The sequence below is a fragment of the Neopelma chrysocephalum genome, unplaced genomic scaffold, assembly GCF_003984885.1.
Source record: "Neopelma chrysocephalum unplaced genomic scaffold, ASM398488v2 Primary Assembly neopelma1_59, whole genome shotgun sequence".
Classification (NCBI taxonomy): Eukaryota; Metazoa; Chordata; class Aves; order Passeriformes; family Pipridae; genus Neopelma; species Neopelma chrysocephalum.
The window spans coordinates 20,754,806-20,777,838 of NW_020897714.1; the positions used below are offsets into that span (position 1 = coordinate 20,754,806).

Sequence of the window (23,033 nt, forward strand, 5' to 3'; positions counted from 1 at the left end):
CTCTGTGAGTTACAAACTACCGAAATGAATCTTACTTTCTGATGAGCATCTAGGCCATTGCTCATCCATTCAGCTTATGGCCCAATGTTGCAGGAGTCTCTGTACAGTAGAATAACTTCTGTAGGAGATATAACAGTAGTCTCTCTTCTAAATAGCTGATAAAATCTTGGTGTCATTACTCTCTGCCCTGGCGAGGACCCAGAGGTGAGTACCCTGTTTGCTTTGTTCAGGTTTGGGCCCTCTATTTCCTACATCCTAAATCAGTGCCGTAACCATTGGGATATTGCCTATGCTGACATGGACTTAGGGTAGGTCTCTCTCTTTTCTAACCTTTGGGAGGAGGAAACCTGTCCTATCAATAAACAAGAGCACTATTTTTGCCTTGAAAACTTCCAGAGCCTTGAAACAGTGCTATGCAAAATATGGCGTGGGATCTGGTGAAAAAGTAATGTGCTTGTATTTTGAAAGTTTATTGCTATTACATAGGTTGTCACTCAAGGAGCCCCATGGGAAAAAATGATATTTGCATTTTCTTCTGTTAGAATGGCATAGTGGGATAAAACAAGACTACTTAAGGCCTCATATTTCTGTTGTGTTTGAGATAGCTCGAAGTCACTGCAACGAACAAACTAATTATAGAAAAGTGTTACTGAACTGTAGAATCATAGAGTCATTTGGGTTGGAAAAGACCTCTAAGATTGATTTCAAACATTAACCTAACACTGCCAAGTCCACCACTAGAATATATCCCTAAGCACCATATATACATTTCTTGTAAGTACCTCCAGGGAAGGTAACTTGATCACTTCCTTAGGTAGCCTGTTCCAATGCATGACAATCCTTTCAATGAAGAAATTTTTTCCTAATATCCAATCTAAACTTCCCCTACCCCATTTTCTCTTGTCACTTGTTACATGTGAGAAGAGACCATACCCCTCCTTGCTACAACTTCCTTTTAGGTAGTGGTAGAGCTATAAGGTCTTCCCTGAGCCTTCTTTTCTCCAGGCTAAACAACTCCAGCTCCCTCAGCCACTCCTCACTTTCACTTACTGAAGTAAGTAAAGAACGCCAGTAGAAAAAATGTTTTTCTTTTCCTGGCTTAGGATATGATAGCTAGAAATTCTTGAAAAGTTTATTTAAATAAGTCACTATTGTTGAAGAATTAAAAATTATTTTAATTAAGAACGTCTGGGACACAAATGCATGTTTTCAGTGGGATGGTAATATGCTTTTCATAGAGACCCCCACACATATATGCAGTAGCATTGAAGACCCAGGATAAAATGCCTCAGTCTGACTAGGTAAAATGCAGCTTGTCCCAAATGCAGTCCACTTCAGAAAATAGCATCCCAGATACTTCTAAAGAGCTCATTCCTGTTCTGCTATGCATTGCTCTATTCTTCACCTCTCTATCACCCTGTCCTTTATTCCTCAGATTCCTCAAACTTATTTCTGCGGAACCTGACCCTTGAATGCCTCTCCTGCTGTTACGCCATCTCAGGAGCATGTTTGCCAAACTGACAGCTGTTAAAGAGGGTGTCATAATATGGAAAAAAAGCTCACTTCAATCTCTTGTCTCCGCCATGTATTGTGGATCCAAAATAAGCCTACTTGGCTGTGTGCAGCCTTATCTACTCCTGCTGCTACAATGTGATTAGCTAGCGTTTTTTTGAAAGGCTCTGGCAAAATTACAGGGAGGGGGCATGAAAAGAAATAACCAGTCTCATTTGCAAGTAGATAACAAATTAAAGCCTTGCTTTATGTTCAGTTACAATCAACCTGATGTTGGACACTATTAGCAACCTATAAATATGGTACCCAGGCACTAGGAGAAAAACTACATCAAAAGATCAACACTTACAACTCAAGGTGTTGAAACATTGCCACAACATCCCAAGTAAAGCAGATTGACAATCAATCTTGGGACTCAAAAGATGAACAGGACATCAGATATGAGAGCATCAGATATGAGAGTACTTATATCTTGAAAATGCATAGTTTTTATTAGCAGGGTTTTTTTCATCATTTCTTGAACTTTTGGATCCCTATCACATGTATCCTTTTGCCTTGGCAAGTATCCTACTTGGAATATAACACTCACAACAATACAATCATTTATCTCTCCTTAAGTTTTTCAATTGCTTCTTGTTTTCATTACTAACCACAGTTCCTCTCACTTGGGGATGCAGAGGGAGGGGGAGAAACTTTCACAGTTTATTCCATTTGCCTGGGTGCTTAATTTTCCCTAATTTTGGATATGGTCCCACTTATTGTTCCTACCGTCCAAAAGGGTTTTATGCCTTTATTTCAAAGGAGAACAGCAAAACTTCCACTGGCAATAAATTATTTGATCAAAAATAATTATGAGGAAGGAGAGATCTTCTATGAAATCTACAAAGCTTTCTGGAATTTTTCCAAAGAAACATTCTTTGTTTTCAGCCAAAAATACCTCAGCTAATGCGATTGAGAACCAAAAGACTTGACTGAGAAATTTCTATTAAAATAGAGATTTTTTTAGAAGGCTTTCAACAGAAAAGATGTTCAGCTAAAAGAAAAATAAAATTACACAAAAAAACAACTCTGATGCAAAATATTCAACAATCCCACCAAGGGTTTGATTCCTGCAGAAGAACTGTAGTAGCCTGTCTTCCATTTGCTTGGTTCGTCAGCTTCTTCTGACACCACTGATCCTGCTTTTTGTGTTGCCATTTTGTTCTCTTATTTACTTTAATTCATTTCTTGTGGTTGGCAGAAGACTTTGCTCAGCTTATTCCAACTTCCAGAGGGTTTCCACCAGCAGTGCCTAGGGCCCTGCTTCCTTCTCTCCCTCTACCCTGTGGAAGTTGCCATTCATCTTTACTGTAGCACAGAGTCAGGATCTACCTCTCTATTCAGTGTCTGTCCACAGTGAAGACCCTGCCACTTCTTCCACCCTGCCTCATGTGTGTTCACGTACTAGCGCTGCCATCTCTGTGACTGCTCTGTGGACCTCTGTGGACCTCTCAGCTGAGCGACTCTCACCAGAATGAATTTCACATTAGGGCTGGCAGAGCTGGTTTGTTCCTTCTTTAGCCAAGCTTTACTCCTGATTATTAAAGCCTTTGTTAGGGAGGCTTTGATGCTAGGAATTAACTTGAAAGGGATTTGATAACCAAGGGCCATATTCATGATGTGAAGATCTCCACTGAAGAGCTCTCCTCCCTCCCCAGCATCTTCTGAATTTTGAGCAGATTCTCAAGTTGTCATGGCAACAGCCTAATTTGCTCTCTTTTTGTGGTTTAAGTAAGCATCATGTAAAAGCTCCTTAATAAATGATGCTAAAACATCCTGAGCTTTGGTAGTGACATTGGGCAACTTGCCACATGGCTTAATTTAATTGCTCTGAAGCTATCACCAAGTGCATAATTCAGGGTTTCCTTTAACACAAAAGCTCTTAAAAGTTTAGATGGCTGCAAGGGAAAGAGGAGGAGGAAAAGAGCAGCTGCCATTCTTCAAAAGTGAAGCATCTTCAGGAGCAAGAGGGCAGTTTTGTCCCTTTCTATGGCAAAGAAATACGTAACAAAGACAAAAACTTGGTCGAGGTTCTCACTTTTTCTCCCCTTAGCACCTTGAACTTGGTGAGAAAGGCAAAAGCATCCACTGTTCCTGTGCCCTATTCTCCCAGGGAAGGCAGCATGGCTCCATCCTACATTGGGGCTGAGTTATTTAGAAATTGAGCAATTTAGAAGGTGGCAATCCCTGTGCATTGTCCCAGCTTTCTACCAGTATTTAAATGTGAAGGCAGTGCCTAAAGAAAGACGTTGCCTTTAGGAAAACTTCTGATCCATCACCAGTGGTCTGCCTTCGTAGCTTTGCTGGTTCTTGGGCTTGACTTCGACCTGGTGTCCCCACTGCCTCTAGAGGCAGATGGAGTCTAATCAGCCCCCAGACCTGGGAGATGAGCCAAACTGAGAGCTGGTGTAGGAGCTGCTTGAAGGAGTTTGGGCTTTAGTGCAAATTTGAACCTCTCTTCATTATGTTCTTGGACTCTAAGGGGCACAAGCTCCTTCCTATAAGGGAGGAAGAACAGCAGCTCAACCTGTTTATTTATTTTTTAGTTACAATGGTATGGTACAGTTGTTAGTCAATACTGTGCACACAAACATGTATTAGCAATAGCTCTCAATATTGCTGTGAATGGTCATTAAAAAGATTTGGCTTCTTGGTCTGTTTAGGGGTGGGATGGGTTGTCCCACTGAGCTCCTCCACTTCTAATATTTGTCCCGTAACAGTAAAACTCTTCAGGCAAATGAAGTGGCCAGAGGCTTGACTTAGATAGAAGTGACCTTGTTAAGGGAATCACCTGAGGAAAAAGAGCAGTGTTCATTTTGGGAAAACTAATTCTTAAGAAATATATGTGTGGGTACTTGTCACTACGGGTTTCTGGTCAGAAAAAAAGAAAAGCCAGAATGCTTCAGTCGTTTGGTCTGGGGGAAAATTGCTGCTTTGGTGCATTTTTTTTGATGTGGGGATTCAAACTCCCACAGCAAGCAGGTGAAATCACAGTCCCTGGGCAGTGCATCTATGAACCTTCCTCCTTCAGGAACCATGTGCTTGCATCCTGTGGGTGTCTGAACTGATGGACTGACAGCGCACTTGCTGAACAGAAGATATTGTGAGATACAAGGCAGACTCCCCCTTTGCCTTGTGATCTGCTTGTCTCCTCACTCCCTTCTGCAGAACGGTTTCATTCTTTTCTCATAGGTTGCATTCAGGGAACAGGCAAAGTGTTTGATGCGCTGCAGTATCGCTTTGCCTGGAGAGAAATCTCTGCATCCACTGAGATGGTAATGACCATTCACCAGGGAAATACTGTGTTGTGGGATGGGAATGGAAGTACAACAATATAAAGGCAATGCCATGGCTAAGGGGGAGGAGGACAAGAAGGATGGAATGGGAAATACAAGTGGGTAATCTAAGGTCTCCTTTTCAGGAGTGACAGATAGATTCTGGTTTCTTTATCTGCCTCTATTTGATAAAATCCTGACAGTCGGGGTGAAGTCTGTGACACTGGAGCCTGCACACCCTTGTTGTTTTACTAAATTATTCATTCCTGTTCCTGTGATAATATAGTTATAAGGAGGAGCCTAATTGAATTTACTGTCTGGCTTTGGCCAATAGGGCGATAAGGATCCAGCAGAATGGGATGACGGTGAATCCTGCTGGTGTGCTGTGAATGTGAAGCAGGAGGGACTGGCAGCTTGTGTGCAGGAGGGAAAGCGGATCGGTTCAGGGCCCCTGGATTAGCAGAATAAGGAAAGGTAAGGCTCTTTTTGTTTATAGGAAAGCACTCTGCAGGCAATTTTTTCCTGTAAGGTTTGGAGGGAGCAGGAATGTGTGTGGTGGCACTTGCTTAGTGTGTGTAGCATGTGCCTTTGTCTTTATGTGTGCTGCAGGGGTATATAACATTGCATGTTCACTGTGTGTGTCTGTACAGAGATCCCTGGGGTTTATGTGGATCCAGCAGCAATGTATGAAGCCTAAGCAGTATAAATGTAATGAGAGGAGACAAAAGGGAGAAATCACCTCATGAGTAGAACGGGGAAAACAGTAGTGCTTTCTGGTTTGATTGGAAATGGAGATGCCGAGGCTCTTAGTAAGCTGTTTGCAAACAAAACAGAGCAAGTGTGTGTGCATCTGTTTGTGTACGTATAGGATCTGCAGTGAGATGTTAAAATGGGAAAGAGGAGGTCAGACTGGAGCATTAGTCATCACAGGTGGAGATAAATTGCAGGCAATCTGTGTAATCAGATTCTCTAACATGGAGAGTGCAAGTGAGTACGAAAGTGGATTAATCCTATCTGCTGAGCCAGATACACCTGGAAAGTAAAGGGGAGTGGATGTGGTGGAATTGGGACAGGTTATCTGACCGGTTAGAGAAATCGATGCTCAAACTGTCCTATGTGCCTGCTGCTAGAGTGATAGTTGTTTCCACAGACTTGCTGTTTCCCATTTAATGATGCAAAGAAAAGGTGAGCAGCTCTGAGGATAAGGTTAGAGTCCACAAATTGTTATCTGGAAGAACAGGACCACATCAAGCAAATTAGCCTCTGCCTTTCCTTTTGGTTCACTGCCTTTGCTCTGGTAACAAGTGACTGCTGAACAGACAGGGCAGGTGGGGGAAGATGAATTACAAATGTGGCAAGTGGCATTAAGCCATGTAGACAGGGAAAGTTGTTTGAAAGGATGATGTTATAATCACACTTCTTCAGCTTACATCTTTGCAAGCCTTTAAGACAGGGCTGTCCTGAAGTGGGTAATCTTAGTCTGGTCACTAACTGGAGCAGGGAACACAGCTCACTATAAGGCATTAACAGCTTTAGCTGCTTCTCGTATGTTTTTACCACCTCATTGTTTTCAAGCCAGGATTCAGAGGAAAATGGTGTTGAGAAAAAGATGTTGATCACCTGTGGAATGCTGTGATGCTCCTCATCTCTGTTGGAAACTAATTCTTATGATGAGTGTTGAGGGAGATACGCTTTTTCTGCTTGCTCAGAAAGCAATAACCAGAGGCTCCCTTCAAAAAGAGCAGTGAAAGAGAAAGCCCCACATGGAAAAGCAACAAAATGGCTTATCTTGGATTAACCAAACCTGTTTGCCAAAAAAAGTTCTTCTTCCTCCCTGACATGAAATTTCTTTTATCAGGCGTCAACTTTTTTCTACCCAAAGTTCTTTCTTTTCTCTGGTTTTCCTTCGTGGCCTGAAGGTGGGGAGAATGACTGCTATTCCCATCAGACAGCACCTCCATGCTCATGTCTACACTCTGCCCAAGAAATCCTCTGAGGTCTCTGGGATGTGCTGATGGGAGTGGCCTACTGAGTCTGACCCCCTCTGCCTCACAGCTTGTACACATGTCCCAACTGAGATTGCAGGGACACTCACCTGGTACAGATACAAAAATGCTCCACCTTATAGAGGATATTTGTATTTGGTGATAAAAAAAGGGAACGTGCTGCAGATTCTGTAAGATAGATGCAGGCTTTCCTCATGCCACCGGAAATAACTGACTGAAAAACAGATCTAAGAGAGGGTACATACTGTAAGCTAGGGGGTTTTTGTATCTTGATTTCTCATGCCTTTCTAATCCTAACATGATCATAGTTGAGTTTGACTCCAGCTTTCAAAGCACTAACAGCAACAGGGTGAGCTAAGAAATGAAGCAAAGCAAGTCTGGCTGTTTGAAAATAAACTCCCCAGCATAATAAACTTCTTTCCCTCTGCCCCAGAAACAGAGGAATAGTTAAATAACTTGCTTATTCACGCACTCCAAAAGGCTGCAGAGCTCCCAGGTGGCAGAGCAGGAGGTTCTCCCTTCTAAAAAGTGGGCAGATACTCAGCACACTTGGAGAGTCCATCTCTCTGCACAACAGAGGAAATCGTTCACACTTGCCGGTTTTGGGGTATGCATCTTCCTTGGGAGAGGTACCCAGGGAGTTGGAAGGATAAGCATCCCTCCGACTTTGCAGCAGCAGTAGGCTGGTGTTCGCTTGCAGTGGTTATTGCCGGTTGGGTGACTACATTGTTTGCTTCTGCCCTCAGAGTCAACAGTGAGGCTCGGAACAGGCAAAACGCCAGCGTATTCCCAGGGAAGGTTACGTCATTGCCAATTCACTGGTGCCAGACACTGTGCTGGAAACCTGAGGTCGCTTTTTGCCATTAATTGTCCAGATGATTAATTCATGCAATGATATCATTTTCTTGGGTGGAGGTTAGGAGGTTATGTACTCTAGTAATGAGAGGCGCGATGGGATGCAAAACTTGTGCTCCTTATTGATGTTAACACTAATTACAACAAACTAGCCACTGCATCCTCTGTATCACCCTTCCTCCCTCAGAAAGGGTACCATTTTTTTCTTTTTTTTTGGGGGGGGGGGATGGTGACATGTCATGTGTGAGCAAGTGCTCTTATGGGATTTGAGTGCCCCTAAGTTTCATAACTACTCTGTAATAAGGATTTTTGCTTTCATTATTTTAAAATAATTGTTTTATTTATGTCATTTACATTGCACTTTCCAGCAAGAAAAAAACATTTTCATCCCCCTTAAAAAAAAAAGAAGAATTGAGTTTGTTTTTTATTGCACGGAGGCTGGTGTGTTGTATTGTGGTGTTCTCCCCTCAAAGGATGTGGCTCTGTCTATACTAGTGTAGGATCACTTCTGAGTCAATCTGAAAATTCTCCAGTGTCAGGTTTTTCAGTAGATACTCTAGGATATTTAATACTTTTTTGACATTTTTAGGCTAAAAATCCCATTCCTACATCTTTAATAGCTAAGCAAATAAGACTAGAATTCCCAGATGGGCATAACAAAAAGCTTCCCTGGCCCAGATGCAATTAATAGCTGATAAAGTTGCAGCAACTGGATCTGATAATCTATTGGTAGGCGAAACTGATAACTCCAAATGTCAAACAAACCACCCAGGGCATTTTCAGAGCTCTTGTAAGAGCATTTTCTGTCAAACAACATCACTTCTTTGCCCTCCCCCTCACTCACCCCAGGTTGTTCTTCTCCCCTCAGGCCTCTGTGGTTTTGGCTGGCTTGTGTCCCCAGAGGTGTACAAAGCCCTGGATCATAAGTTTTCAAACAGCCTGGTGAGACGAATTGGAAACCTCCCAATTTTAGATGTGCCTTTTACTTATGGGATGAAATGGTTTCCTTTCTGTTTAAGCAGTGGGGAAGCCATGCCCTCTCTCCATTCTGGATAATTTTTCACTTCTTCTCATCCTTTGTGGTCTGCTGTGGTATTCTCCTACCCCATCCAGAGATTTGAAAATGTCAAGGAGCTTTTTTGAATGCTGACAAATAGCAGAGATTTGATTAGCAATTGTAGCAGATCATTTACCAGTCCAGTACTGTAGACTCATATATATTTATAATACAGATATCAAGGAAAATTAAGTGATTATGTAGAACTAATGATGTCTATATTAATGGCTATCATGTTCCAGATACTCATCTATTGTCTGTTTAATGAGGAACAATCCTACTGTGTCTGGGCAGATCAAATGCTGAAGCAAGGGTGCTGTGTGACTTTGATGCCCTTAGCAGATTATACTAGCCACAGGAAAGGGTGCCTAGGGCATGTGCTTGCAATTTAGACCTTGCTCATAAAGGGGAAAAAAATAATGAGATGGCCTTGGAAAAGTAGGAGGAAGAGTCTGTGATGTGGCCCTTGGGTGGAAATGATCTTTTATCCTGGTGGCAGCCCTCCATTGCAAAGGGGTGAATTCTGCATTGCCACCAGAATGACATGAAGGGCAGAAAAAGATTGTCTCCTTCCCAGGATAGCCTGTGATGGGCTGGCATGGCAGAGGGTGGGAGAAAAAAGTGGATTGGATGGAATACGAAAGACCCCTTTCTAGGCTTCCTGAAACCAGGAATATTGCCTTCAAATATCTTCTGAGAGAGTAACTGCAGTAGTTTTTAAAGGCACATTAAATTTTGCTGTAAACTATCAGACTGGGCTATGAACAAGGCAGACAACTGCTATGCTGTACTGTACTCCAGTCTGAAGAACACCAACAGTGTTATTTTCCTATGCATTGGAAAAAGACGTCAGAGTCCATGTTATAGAGAGGAAAGTGGTAGGACCGGAGAGCCTGGTGAAGAGCTGTACAAAGTAAGAGAGAGGGCTGTGCCTATTTTTTTGAAGAAGAAAGTTTTGGGTTTGCCAAACTTTATGAGGTTTGGCCAATTCATTTCCTGCACTCAGCATGCGCCAGAGCCAGCACTTCTTCCCTGTATATTTCAACTGGGAACCATGGAAAAACATTGGCTTCCTTATTTCATCTCATACAAAGGAACAAACATACACATACCAACTTCTTTTAAAATATGGCAACCAGTGTCTTCTGCAAGGTCATCATGGTTATTTGTTGAGCTCCCTTGAATGTAAAATTGTGCTACCCCAAGCCCTACATTTTAGTTTACAATTTCATTTTAGTTGACAATGGCACAAACACAGAAGGATATAGTTTTTTAACTTGCTGGTTCTAGACCTTTGGAACCACAGAGCCATTTAAAAAAGGATACTGTAAGTCACTTTTTAGTAAAAGTGATAGCTAAAGCCCTTTGCATTATTTGGAGTAAAATAAGCAGTTACACTGATTGCCTTCCAAGTGAATGGAGAAAGTCCCACTAGTATGCAACTCAGCTTTTTCCAAACTTGGTGGAAAAAAACAGCCAGAAATGTTTACATCATATCTCTTATGTAGCCAATGCAAAATACTTTAAATCTAGAAGTACTGATGGGCTTTCACCACCACTAAATTAAGTTCATAAACACAAGCATATTAACACAGAGCTATTAGAAAAGCAAAATCAAAAAAGCAGCAGAAGATTCAGCTCTAAGATGATTCAGACCTTTAAAATCTGTTGTTTAAAAATGGAGTAACACTCCCTTTTTAGGTAAAAGGTGTTATTTTTTAATATAGTGTATCTTGGCCCTGTATGGTTGTCTTCTTTTGTATAATACAATGAACACATCCGTTATGCTATCACCTTTCTCCCCCACTTTTATCTGTACTTTACTGAGTTTAGAGTAAGGCTGAACAGCCCTGTAGTGCATCACAGCCCAGGAACATGTCAAAGACCTTCTTGGCTGCAGAAACACTTTTTCTTGATTCTGCAGAACAAGCTGACAAACTCCAGAGGAAGCTACTAGAAAATACAGATCCTTCTCAGAGAAAGAAGTCAAGAAAACCAGGAGTTTTCTCACTCAACTTACCAGCACAGCACAGTTGTTTAGAACCACCACTCTAGAGCAGTGGAAAAATAAAATGGAAATTCAACATAAAGAATGATCACATGGTTCCAGAGGTGATGGAACTGTGTGTTTCTGTCCCTATGTCACCACACACACTGCTCATGCGCTGTGCCCATCACAGTTAGCTGCCAGAGGCTGTGGACTCAGCATGTGGGCAGGGAAACACCCTTGGCACATAGCTGTTCTCTGAAGTGGGCTTGACAAAACCAAATAATGTGACAAGTTAGGAAGCATTTATTCCTTTTTTAGCCCCAAAGATTTTGTTTTGCTGCTTAAAGATGAGACTCAGTGCCTGTATTTCCCTTTCTAGTTGCTAAAGCATTGATTGCACTTTGGCAAGTTGGGTTGGATGAAACACTGTGCTCTCTCCAGCAGCTCAAGGCTGCTGTATTTAGCTTGATGCTTCTATTTAAAATAGGCCTGGGTGTATTTAGTTAATCTTTTGGGCAGGCTTTCTTACTCCGGCAGCCTTGTGAAGTTTCTTTTGACAGAAAAGAGAGGAGTAGGCGAGGTAGGGGGGGTGCTGCTTTATAATAAAACTGAAAGAAGTTGACAGGAATTCATATTAGGTTACCTTGGTTTACTCTGGGCAACCTTAATAATTCAGCAGAGCCTTTCAGTCAGGGCTTCCCACGCTGTTCCCCACAGGGCCAGTTTAGTGTATGAGAGTTTCTTGAGGCCATTCAAGGCACCAGCTCCTAAGAAACACAAGGCATAGGAGAGGATGACGCCTGTCAAGAGCTAGAGCTGACAATTCCTATTAATGTGTGGGAAGGCTTTTCCCAAGAAGATTCTTTGATGTCTCTGACTCTTGGTCACAGTTCATGGGCCTCTGGCTTTATATGTCATGCTTCTGTGTTGAAAGAAAATGCCACCTCTTTCGCTGAGCCCCAGGGTCAGACTGTCCCCTCCTTAGGTATGACCCACAGAAAGAGCAGGACAGTGCCTTTAGTCAGCCAGGGCAGACACAGACCTTGTACAGTCTGACATTTCCTGCAAAAGTCATGCCAGCTGTCCAAGATCATCTGCCTCCCACTGAAGTCAGACCCCCAAACTTCTTTTATTTCAGTAAGAATCCCTTTGAAGTTGATGAGAATTTTGATTGAGCTAGAAGGGAAGGAATTGACTACCTGCTTTCTGAGGTAGTTGCCAGTTAGATAAGTAGCATTGCGAGGTTTTATGATCTGTTCTGCTAACTTGCAAGCAATATTGGAGTTTGGTAAATGTTCCATTAAAAATAATGCAACAATCAGAGGAGGATATAAGACGTGTTTCTGCATTGCTGAGGCATTTCATCTTTTGGACAGAAAAGTTCTGTGGCTGTCTTTGGTTGACTGGAATAAATAATAACAGCAACATACTGTGAACTTGTGATAGTTGAACCTCATAACGCTCCTTCAACCCGACTGTTAGAAGTAGTCAGCCGGCAATATATCAGTGCAGCATCTCTCTACTGTAAGACTACAGCTCATCAGGTGTAAGACAGGCTCTGTAAATGCCATCTTTGAAAATTTGTTTGAAAAAGAAAGCCTGTGAATGAATGGGATATTTGAAATGAAATTTACAAGAAATTTTAGAATACTTATTGTGCTATTTTGGAGAAAAAAAAGTTGAAGTGGCCAGATTTCTTTGAAATGAACAGTCTGGTCTTCAATCTACTCTTACAGGCATAAAAATGCTTACTTCAGCTCCATATGTCTTCCTGCACTGTAATTCCTCCCATTCCTCCCATAGAGCTATGGCTGAAAAGATCTTGGTCCTTCTGTTAAGAAGAACCTACACCTTCAGCTCCTCCTCTGTTAGTCTGCCCTTCTCTCCATCTGGTTGTTGGATGGTCGGGATCTGCTGAAGAGCCTGAGGTAGTTCTGAGGTAGTTGTCCTCTGGCTTCAAAACACAAAAAACACCAACAGAGTTTAATTCTTAGTGAGGCACCTACAACTGCAACTTTCTCCAGAGCCTACTGCACCTTGGACAAATAGAAGCAATAGCTGGTTACCTTCATACAATGGTGCAAGACCAGTATATTTTCCAAGAGCAGAATAGGTGGTGAAGAATGAACAGACTCTTTAGTTGTCTAATCTCCTAAATGCATGTTTTTATGCCTAGTGATAGAGCATCAAAGGCTATGGACAGGTAAGGAAAACTCTGATTTTTTAAAGACAGCATAGCACATGCCTGTTTCATGGTATGGTCAGGGCTAGCAGCTGATGGGGGAGGTGAAATAAGAATAGAATCATAGAATGGGTTGAGTTGAAAGGGACTTTAGGATTATCTATTTCCACCCCCACTTCCCAATCCTACCACAGGAAGGGCCACTTTCCACTAGGTCAGATTGCTCAGGTCCCTGTCCAATAATCATCAGCCACAAATCTTTGTGAGCCTCTGAAGAGCATTTCTGAAGCTCAAAATACAACCAGGGTGTCCATTTAAACTAACAACAGGTTCTGCATTTCCTCTTGGCAAAACTCACTTGCCTTTGCTAACGCAGAGCAGTATACTTACTAGCTGGGAATACTCAGTTTCTAACTAGGTTTTCCAGCAGTTTCTCTTGCCAAAAGGTTCCTGCTGCTCCTTCATTAGTATTAAGGAGCATCAAACAGGTGCTATGATTGCATGGAGATGCCAGCAAGACCAACATTTTGATCAGCAACCTCACTGCTGCTTGCTAGCAAAGAAAGCTTAGTGGGCCAAGGCTGGCAGCAACCCTAGGGGATGAGCTCTGCTATGAGGGCCAGTGATGAACAGGCAGAGGGAGGGCAGGACCAAGGCTGACAAACCAGATGCCATCCCTTGCATCACTTGGCAATGTTTCTTGTTCAACTTTCAGGGCAGCACAAACTGAAAAATCAGCTCAGGTAGGGACTGCTGCCAGACACTGACTAGCTCTGCAGATGATGCACTGTCAGCAGCTGCTGCTCAAGATCTAGCTGCCCAGGAGAGAGCTTCTGGTTTACAGATGAACATCTGAGCTCTCCTGGGATGCTTAAGCAAGTGTCTTTGGATCGGGGTATCATGTGCTCATGCAGTCCTTGCTGAAGTTGGGAGGAATCACTGTTTTCTTCACTCAGGCATTTGGGGAGCTGCTGCTTTGCTCTTGCTGCAGTGGCTATGGCTTAGATCCAGACTGATTTGGACCAACTGGTGAGTATTTACAAACTAGCCTTGGAGTTGTTTTTTCCAGCAGAAATGATAAACTCATGACAGGAGGAGCTGGAAGAAACTACGGAAGCTGCACTACTGGGAGGCCAAGCTCAATGATCCTAGTCTTCAAATCCATTTGATTTTTTAGAAGTGCTCTGCAGTGCTTCAGTACTAATTGAAGAGATCCAAAGCAATTATCCTCTTTCAGAAATGAGATACTAATGATGGAGAGCTGAAGCAAGACAAGAGCAAGTGATTAAGCTGATAATAGTGAAGGACTTCTATATATTTGTTATCATGCTGTGTACAATATTCATGCTCACAAAACGATCCTCTCTTGCCCTGGTTTTACGTTTGGATTCCCATATGAAGTGATTTAACTAGGGTTGTTCCTGCACCTCTTAGGAAAATACATGTGGATGTGCAGGGCCTATCACCAAAACGTGAAGGTGATTCAACACTTTGATGAAGTTCAGTGATGATACCAGATATTCTCAACCCATCACTGAGTCATGTTTGGTTACTGCTTTTGAATTGAAACAGATAGGGAAGGGGACAGAGGTTGTTGTGTCTAACGTGGTTTATTTATAAAAGACCATTCATACACTACTTTCTTACATAATTAACACCTTCTGGGTATCAACAACAGTTTCTTCAGTGATGAGCTCTGAAACAGGAGTCCAGTGACATTAGCAGTACTCAGTTGAGCTGAGAACTCTCTATATTCTTCCATATTAAAAAGTAATGTGGTTTTCAGGTAGACAATTTAAAATTTTTGTAGTTGCTGTACTTACTTTGTATGTTATTGAACATATCTGCAATCTGCATTTATATCACTGCACATCTCAGTCTCTCTCGGACTTGACCCAATTTACCCTTTTCATGCTTTATTTATGTAGTTAGTGACTTGTTCAAAGTAAAAAGACCATAAGAAAAAAAAAACATAGAGAAAGGAACCACTCCTTCTATCCACAAAACCCATAAGATCGATTTTGTTTGTATACAGTCTTGAAATAAAGAAGAATGTTCTGTGTGTTTTAGTGAACTGACTGCTGTACTGCAACATGCAGGAACATCAGCTCTGCCCTTCAGCTCCAGCCTGTGGAAAAGATACGCAAGTGTAAGCACAGGCAGAATTTGGCTCATCATCTTAACAGGGGGAGGCCAGGGTGAGTGCATAGCTTTCTGCAAAGCTGCAGGGAATAAACACACTCCCTTAGCCAGCTGTAGTTAACACCTTGTCATCCATGCTGGTCTCTGAAATACTGAAGCTAAGGATTGTGCTCTGGGGTTTGTTCTTTGGTTTGGTTTGGTTTGGTTTGGTTTTTTAACCAGTTCTGTGCCTGCATAGTGATGACAAAGCAATGCAGTTGTTATCAGGTGGCCAGAAAGTTTTAAATCTTCTGGCCTTTATGATCCTAGGGGCACAGGCACTCAGACTGGGCAAGATCTGAAAATAAACCTAGCAAAGCCAGGCAGCACTCTAGCTGTTACTCAGAGCTGTAAGGAGTCTGGTTTGGATTCTTCAGCTACTCTTGCAGTCTACTCTTTTTTTTCTGTAAATACATATCCACAGTAAAAGTGGCTTTTTTCAGAAAGCTTCAGTCATATGGGACAGCACCACTTAGCTCTGAAAAATGCAGATGTCCCAGAGTGGAATAGAAATACTTTGCAATGCTGCTTTTATCATTAGTTGTATCATCATATAATTATACATAAATATATGTATATATACCTCTCCTGCTAGTCAGGACAAAGTAGAAAGGGAGGCCCCAGTGTGGCTCTCAGATAACTTCAGTGTGTGGTTTGTAGGATGTTTCTGTTTCTGTTCTGCCTGCTGCAATGCTCGCGCTCTTTGTAACCAGTTAGTCACACCATATTTGTGTGTGACCCTGAAGGAGCTCACGTCAACGTGCGTGGCTTGAGTTCCTCCCACAGTGTCCTGCTTGGGCTGTCCAGCTGCAGAGCTGCTACATGCTCTCTCTTCCCCTCTTCCCCTTCCTTCTCTTCTTTCCTTGTGAAAGAAGTTCAGAAAGAATAGGAAAAGGAGAACCCACAATAGCTGTGCAGATTCGTCCTTTATGTTCTGTGTTACAAAATAGTTCTAAGCGACACATTCTTTTCCTTCAAGAAACCTTATTTCCCCCCCCAGTCATGGTGGCTACATATTTGCCAGCCCTTGAAAGATTTGGTGGTTGGATTCTTAAATAAGGCTGACCAATTTTGTAACCCTTAAAAGCTTTGTAATTCTGCTATTGATCAGCAGGGGAACCAGAGCTCTTAAAGCTGCTCATGCTGGGCAGCATGGAGGTGTGTGAGCCGAGCCTTGCAATTTCTCTGCACTCTGAAAAAGAAAGCTTGTCTTCTTAACTGAGGAAACCAAGGCACTGATACTGAGTTACCATCCCCCAAGCTGATAACAGAAGATTCTGTTAAAATCATATTGTGCTTTATTTCCATCCCTGGGCCCAGCCCATTAGCCTGATCTCTCAGAACTTTGTCTGGGTCCAGAATCTAATCTGGTTCCCACACTCATATTTTCTGGTGCTTTTTGCCTAAACATAGTTTCTGGTGTCTGGAGCCAATTGTGGAGAGTTTCTACACCATCCAGCTTCAGTACAAAGAATGGATAGGCAAACAGGCAGAAAATTATGCAAGAGGGAGAATAGAAGTGGGTGCAAATGGCAGCAAAACTTAGATGGAATATACTAGCACTACAGATGGTTTAGAAGACTTGAAGGAAAACTTTTTACCCCCCAGAAGCATAAAACATTTGGAAAAGAAATGGAATTTTTGTGACATCTTAAAATGAATTAGAAGCATTGAAGCATTGCAGGAATTATGAAGTCCTGTTTGAAGATTTGTTATTTGGAGTTATGCAATTGATTTTTTTCTTATATCAAAAGTAATACAATTTGTGTTCCAAACAGAAAATCCTTCTTATGGTCATCAGTTAATTGATAATTATCTATTTTATGTATATTATAATCTCTTAGTGAATTGTTTCTTCCCTTTCACAGCCCATAGCACTTTTTTTCCCTCAACATGTCTAGTTCACTCTGTAGTAATAAAATATTTTGTTTGCCTGCATTTTGAATAACCAGCCTATTGTGGCAGAACTGAAATACAGTAGAAAGAAAATGGCATAGGAATGAAGAAGAGTATGTGATCATAATCAAGACAGGAGCTCCATTAGCACTGGGCAAGCTGCTGTAGTTTCCTCTGAGACCCTGTGAGTTGTCAGTCCCTCAGGCATCTCTTATCTGGATGAGCCCTAATGCATATTGGCAGGCCCTACATATTAAATACACCCAGCTTCTTGATTTTATTCAGATCAGCACTCTTCAAAGCAGCATATCTCTCAGCTGAAGGAAATCCCTGCTCTATTAATGGCATGTCTGGTGCCAGTTTCACTCTTATCACCATGAAATCTGGACTTTTATGGTTGCTGCAGGAAACTCAGAGTGTGTCTTACAACACACAACATGAACTGCATCAAATCCAAGCTTGGGAAGGAAAGAGACGGGGGCTTCAGAGCCTTCCTTCTTACAGCTTCATCTACTTAATATGCAAAGCATTTATCTCTACAAATTCTCAGGTTTGTACTGCTGGCTCCTGCTTTTCTCTACTATAATGGTGAGGAGTAAGTGTAAGTGTGTAAGTATTAGCCTTAATGGAAGCATTAGTGTCACTATTGCTTGCAGTGGGAATGACCACAATACTCTTGGGAAATAAGAGTTGGAGACTATGCCAACTCAACTGACTTTCAGATGGAGATGGCTCTATAGTATTCAAGGATTAGCACAGGATTTCTTTCCCCATACTGCCTGCTCCAGTTGAGCTGGGTCTGGCTTTGCTGATAAGCAAGTATTGATACTGAACAGAGACAGGCTACAAAAGGCCTCCATAAGCTCATTAACAAGGGGATATTACCACTGAGAGAACACCGCAGCTATTAGGTGTCAACAGGATTTCCAAAGCAAGAATAAAATGAGGAAATAATATATTGTTTCCAAGAAGTAGCACATCATGATTTGTTCTGGGGGATATTAAAGCCAGAGAGTATTACCATAATATTCAGATTTATTTTTCACTAGAAAATTTTTCACTATTTTTCATGCAATCTACTTGAAAGTCTGATCATCTTACAGCGATATTTTGTCATTTTAGATTTTTTTTACCCCATCTTCTTTTTCTCACTTGTCATTACAAAATAATAGGCAACAGAGGAAACACACTGACTCATTTTCTGTGCAGGGTGTAGCTCTTGGGAAATGGTTCCATTTGCACTCAGTTTGCTATGTGCACACCCATTATCTTCAGGAGATAAAGCAAACCCCTATCATGAAACTGCTATACAGAAAGCACTGAGAGCTTTGCAAACTGAAAATACAAATAAGATTTTTGAAGCCTAGACTTGTGGTTAAATAGCCACCCAAGCAAGATGAGAGGATTTTTTTTTATAGGTCTACAGGAATGCAGCAATAAGACAATGGAATCGTTGCACCTTTATATGAATCAGGGGCTTAATGAAGCATGTTGAACATTGTGAAGTGATTTGCTTCTGACAAAGAAACATCCTGCCATCTCTGACAATCTCTCTAAATAGAGAAACTGAACGCACAAGACACTGACTTTTTGAAAAAATCCTTAAAGAACACAGTTCCAAAGGAAATCACTGCTGCAGTGAAAGGTAATAAAGAATTTAGGAAGCAAATGGAATTCTGAAAGAGCATATGTTTACAAAAACTAAAAGAGAGTAGGTTTAGATTAGATATTAGGAAAAAATTCTTTACTATGAGGTTAGTGAGGCACTGAAACATGCTGCTCAAGAAGCTGGTGATGTCCCACTCCTGGAAGTGCTCGAGGCCAGACTGGGTGGAGCTCTGAGCAGCCTGGTCTATTGAAAGGTGTCCCTGTGCACAGGGAAGTTGGAACTAGATGATCTTCAAAATTGTCTCCAACCCAGGCAATTCTGTGATTCTATGATTCTGGCAAGAAACCGTCTAACACATAGCAGGATACTCAGGCCCTGGACAGCATCATTGTCCTCATGGCATGCTGTTCCTGCTCCCCTGCCCTGGCATCTCCTCCAGCTGCAGGGTCTTGACTTCTGGAAACCAAAAGATACAGTATGACTCTGCTGGTGTCAGTCACAGTAGATACATGACTTTCAGACGTGTATGTGGCACTGGGATGCATAAACCCCTCTGATTTTAGGTGGAATTTGCATGGAGTTTTACATGCTCTGGAAAATTTAAACCAGTGTCTACACTGGAGCTGTATTGTGTTGCTGATGCTTAGGAAAGCTCCCAGCAAACTGAATACCAGCATAGAAACTCTGTTTTCCTCTCTTCTTTTGGATGACTTACAGTCTTTCCAACTCTTATGCTTTTTGTATATGCTTCAGGTTTAAAAAAATGTGTAGTATTTGGTGGGGTATCCTTTTCCTTTTGTTTTTGCTAAACCATGTTGTTGTAATTTCCCAATTTATGGAATTTCAGCTGATGCTGAAAAATACCAAGAAATGTTTAAACATGTGAGCCTCTTGAGTCCAGAACTGTGGCAAATGAGGTAAATATCTTACATGAATTCTAATTACTTTCAGAACTACTTGTTTTATTCTACTTTCAGTTCTTCCGAAGAAATGCTAGGCTATGGCAAGCTTGGAAATGCTGAAGCCATTCAAGGTGAAACACTGAAAGCTTGACAATAATAAATAATCTCTTCCTTTCCCCTTTTTCAAAATATACTAGAAATGTGGAAAATACACTTTATAAAAATAAACTGTAAGAAGAAAGCCATCCAGCTGGATTTAGAGCTCCCTAACACTGCTGTCCCTCCACAGAAGTTGACTCCCACATTGTGCCAATATGCCTTAAGGCAGAAAGGGACCCATGGGAATGTCTTAAAACTTGAAGGTATGCTGAAGACTATCCACAAAATATATGTGAGAGGTATCAGTCAATGGTTGTTGCCAGGTGAGGAGCATCCCCTCACCTTACCATCCACCATGGGGCAGAAATAAGTGTGCAGTCCCTTATGGTGAGGTGGGAGGATAATCTTCCCATGTTGGTTTTCCATCTTGCCACCCCCAGCATTGCTCTGTTGAGGCTGTCAAGAGCAGTAATCAGACACCAGCTGGCATAGTCATGTCAGTTCATTACCTAACAGCATAAGATAACAAGCTCGAGGGAAATCTAAGCGTGGTTAACAGCTATCAGCTATGAACCAGTTGAGTTTGGTTCCCTCTGGATGCTACCGCACATCAGAAAGTAACCCGACAAGAGGTTTAAGTGAACATTTTGTTCTTGTTTTCCAACACATGTCAACAGGTTTTCTGAGATAACTTGTATCTTCATGGACAATATCCTTGAGAGAAAGCAGGTAGGTGCCTGGCTGCTGTCAATGTGCTAAGTGAGTAGATTGCATATCCTCCCTTGCTCTTCCAAAAATATCAGCCAGGAAGTTTAACTGAGTGTAAGTGGCTGATGGTGCCAGCCTCTTTGCTGTTGTTTTCAAGGTCAACTCTAATTGACCTTACTCTTGCTTCATTTAGTTGCTGACATTGTTTCCTTTTGATTCCTGGCGGTGCTCACATTGTTAGGATTTCTGTGATCCTGCACTGTCTCCTGGTTAAACCAATTCCTGCTTAGTTCCTCCCTTTCTGCTTATGCCTTCTCCTCTTCTCCTCCTCTCACTCTCTTTCTTGCCTGCTCCCTTTCCTTAGGACTCATTCATTGTGCTATGCCTCGTTTATTATTCCCCCATTCTGAAGCATAGCCCAGATCCCCATCCTGCAGCTTCACAGCCCAGATGCCCTGTTTTCCCAGCTAGCTTTCAGGAGCATCTGTTTAACACAGCAGCAGATTATTCCTGCATGGTAAGAAGCAGCTGCTTGTATTGCAACTAGAGGAACTCCCAAGAACTGTTGCCTTGCCTGGAATCAGCCCATGGGCTGTATTCCAGCTGTGCAGGGGGCTACCTTCCTGTGGGTAAGTTTGTGCCTGGCACAGCCATTACATAGGTGATGTATCTCCATGTGATGCATAGGAAGACACTGGTGTACACAAGCAAGGTACAACTTGATGATGTAGAGCCAGCACCTCTCCTACCTGTGGCTCTGGAGTGTTAAAATACAACTTAGCAGATCTGTCTTGTTTCTGATGGAGTTGTAGGCTCCTGGCTTTGTTGAAGTTACAGCCCCACTCGCTTGCTAGGGTAGGTTCTTTATGTGCACTGGGTGGATGCAGTGGATGAGAGCTGCACAGAGCCAGATTTGGCCCGACGTGCTGAGCCTTCAGGAAGTCCAAGGGGAGTTTCAAGCAGTAGGAAAACTAGGTCCTAACCCACTCAGTCTGTGCCTGTATGAAAATGCCTACTGCTGAAAGTTAAATAACAGCAAGTGTGCAGGATGCAGAAGCAGGCCATGAGGTATTCCAGTAATCAGAGCAGCATAAACTGCTGGCGGGTTACACTGCTCCCACTGCAGAAAAGATCTCCTCTGTGGCAGTACTAATAGCAATTGACAAATCAATACAGCAAAGCCACCAATAACCTCATTTAAAAAAAAATAAAATCTCTTTTAATTACATTACTCAGATCATTAGAAAAATGTATGTAATGAAAGGAGGACAGTCTATGCCATCACTCTGAGATACTTAAATTTGAAGATCCTGACAGGAACCCCAGAGTGGAGCCAGGTGTTACTCTCTGCTGCAGCACTGTCATGCTGTTTGAATTTAGCCTCTGCGTACTTTGCCAGAGGGAGATTTCCTTATGACATCAGTTGCTTAGGTTTTCTCTCCTTCCTTCCCAAGCCAACAGCATGCAGCCCAGTCTTAGCAGCTAGTGGAGGCAGTGCCAGCCGGCAGAGGGAAAGGCCAGACTAAGTGCAATGTCCCAGATTCTCTAGACAAGAGAATTTTGCCAGCTCCCAGTCTCTCTTGGGCAACATCTTCCACTACTAAATCCCTATTGGAAAAAAAATGATGGGTCACTGTAAATATTGCTGTTTGAAAGAGTCCAAAAGGAGAGTGATCGTAGCCTTGCAATAAGTATGATATATTGTTTAGTGTGAGCACTGGTCACAATTTGGGAAGCCTGGTTGCAGAGGAAACCTGTGTGTCTTCCAGGCACATCACAGAGTACTCTGACCCTACCCAACCTTGGTGCACCCTATGCCACATGCCTCCATGCCCTTCTTCCCTCAGTGCAGGGCAGAGCAAAGATATTTGCCCTTAGCTTTACTGGCTGATGCTTTGCAAGATACCCCTGTTCATTTGCAGGGTGCAAGTCTCACAGAGGAGAAAGCAGCCATGCAAGCACTTGGCAGTGTGGGATACGCACCTTCACAAGCATGCAAGTCCTGATGGACCCTGTCCCAAGGCTTGTGAAAAGAGCCTGGTCCAGCCTGTACGGCTGGGGCTAGGTTCCCTCCCGTGGCTGAGAGCTGCCACAGCAGGAACCAGCAGCTCTGCGATGCAGTGCAAAGCGTGCAAGGAGCAGGCATCTTGTGTAAAGATGCTTCTCCCAAGACCAGTATCGAACTTATATCCCATGTTTGGCCAGTTAACACCAAGGTCCTAGAAGAAAGCATACGTAATTGCTGTACGCAGTAATGGGATACTCATTTGGATCCCTTCTGACAGTAGACAGATCTCTGGGATGTTCCTCTTAACCCAGACTGGACCTACTCTTGAGTGGACTGTCATTTGAGTGAGGGGATTTTGCTTATTTGTGTCAAGCAAGGTAGAACACACAGTTTCCTGAGCAGAGGACAGCGCAGCACATTTTTACCCAGTCTGTAGTGTATAAATCCCCCAAAACCCCTGTAGGCTCTACCACTAGGATCATCCTGGACAGGAAACAGAGGACGGCTCTGTGCTGGCACTCGCAGTTACTGTGGTAGGACACGGATAGGCCAAGTGCTGTGTGGGTGTATATATGAGGTGAGCAGGTAGCTCATAACTCATGGATACTATCTGTTACCTTCTTTTTGGAACGAGGGCTGCAAAAACAAGTCAGTGCTACCAAAGTGCTTACTGGTGTGTGTGTTCGCTGATGTTGTGCAGTCACCGGGCGTGCC

The 23,033-nt window shown here is 42.5% G+C and overlaps 1 protein-coding gene across 2 annotated transcripts in view; it reads left to right on the top strand.

Annotated features, from left to right (window-relative positions):
* SYN3 (synapsin III) overlaps positions 1-23,033 on the top strand; it is a 203,671-nt gene that overhangs the window by 607 nt on the left and 180,031 nt on the right. Inside the window, exons 1-2 of one of the 2 annotated variants that reach the window (XM_027680378.1) lie at positions 4,787-4,826; positions 5,161-5,300. The gene's annotated coding sequence lies outside the window, so the exon portion shown is untranslated. Of the gene's footprint in view, positions 1-4,786; positions 4,827-5,160; positions 5,301-23,033 lie in introns of those variants that run through there. The other variant, XM_027680377.1, reaches the window with a different exon arrangement.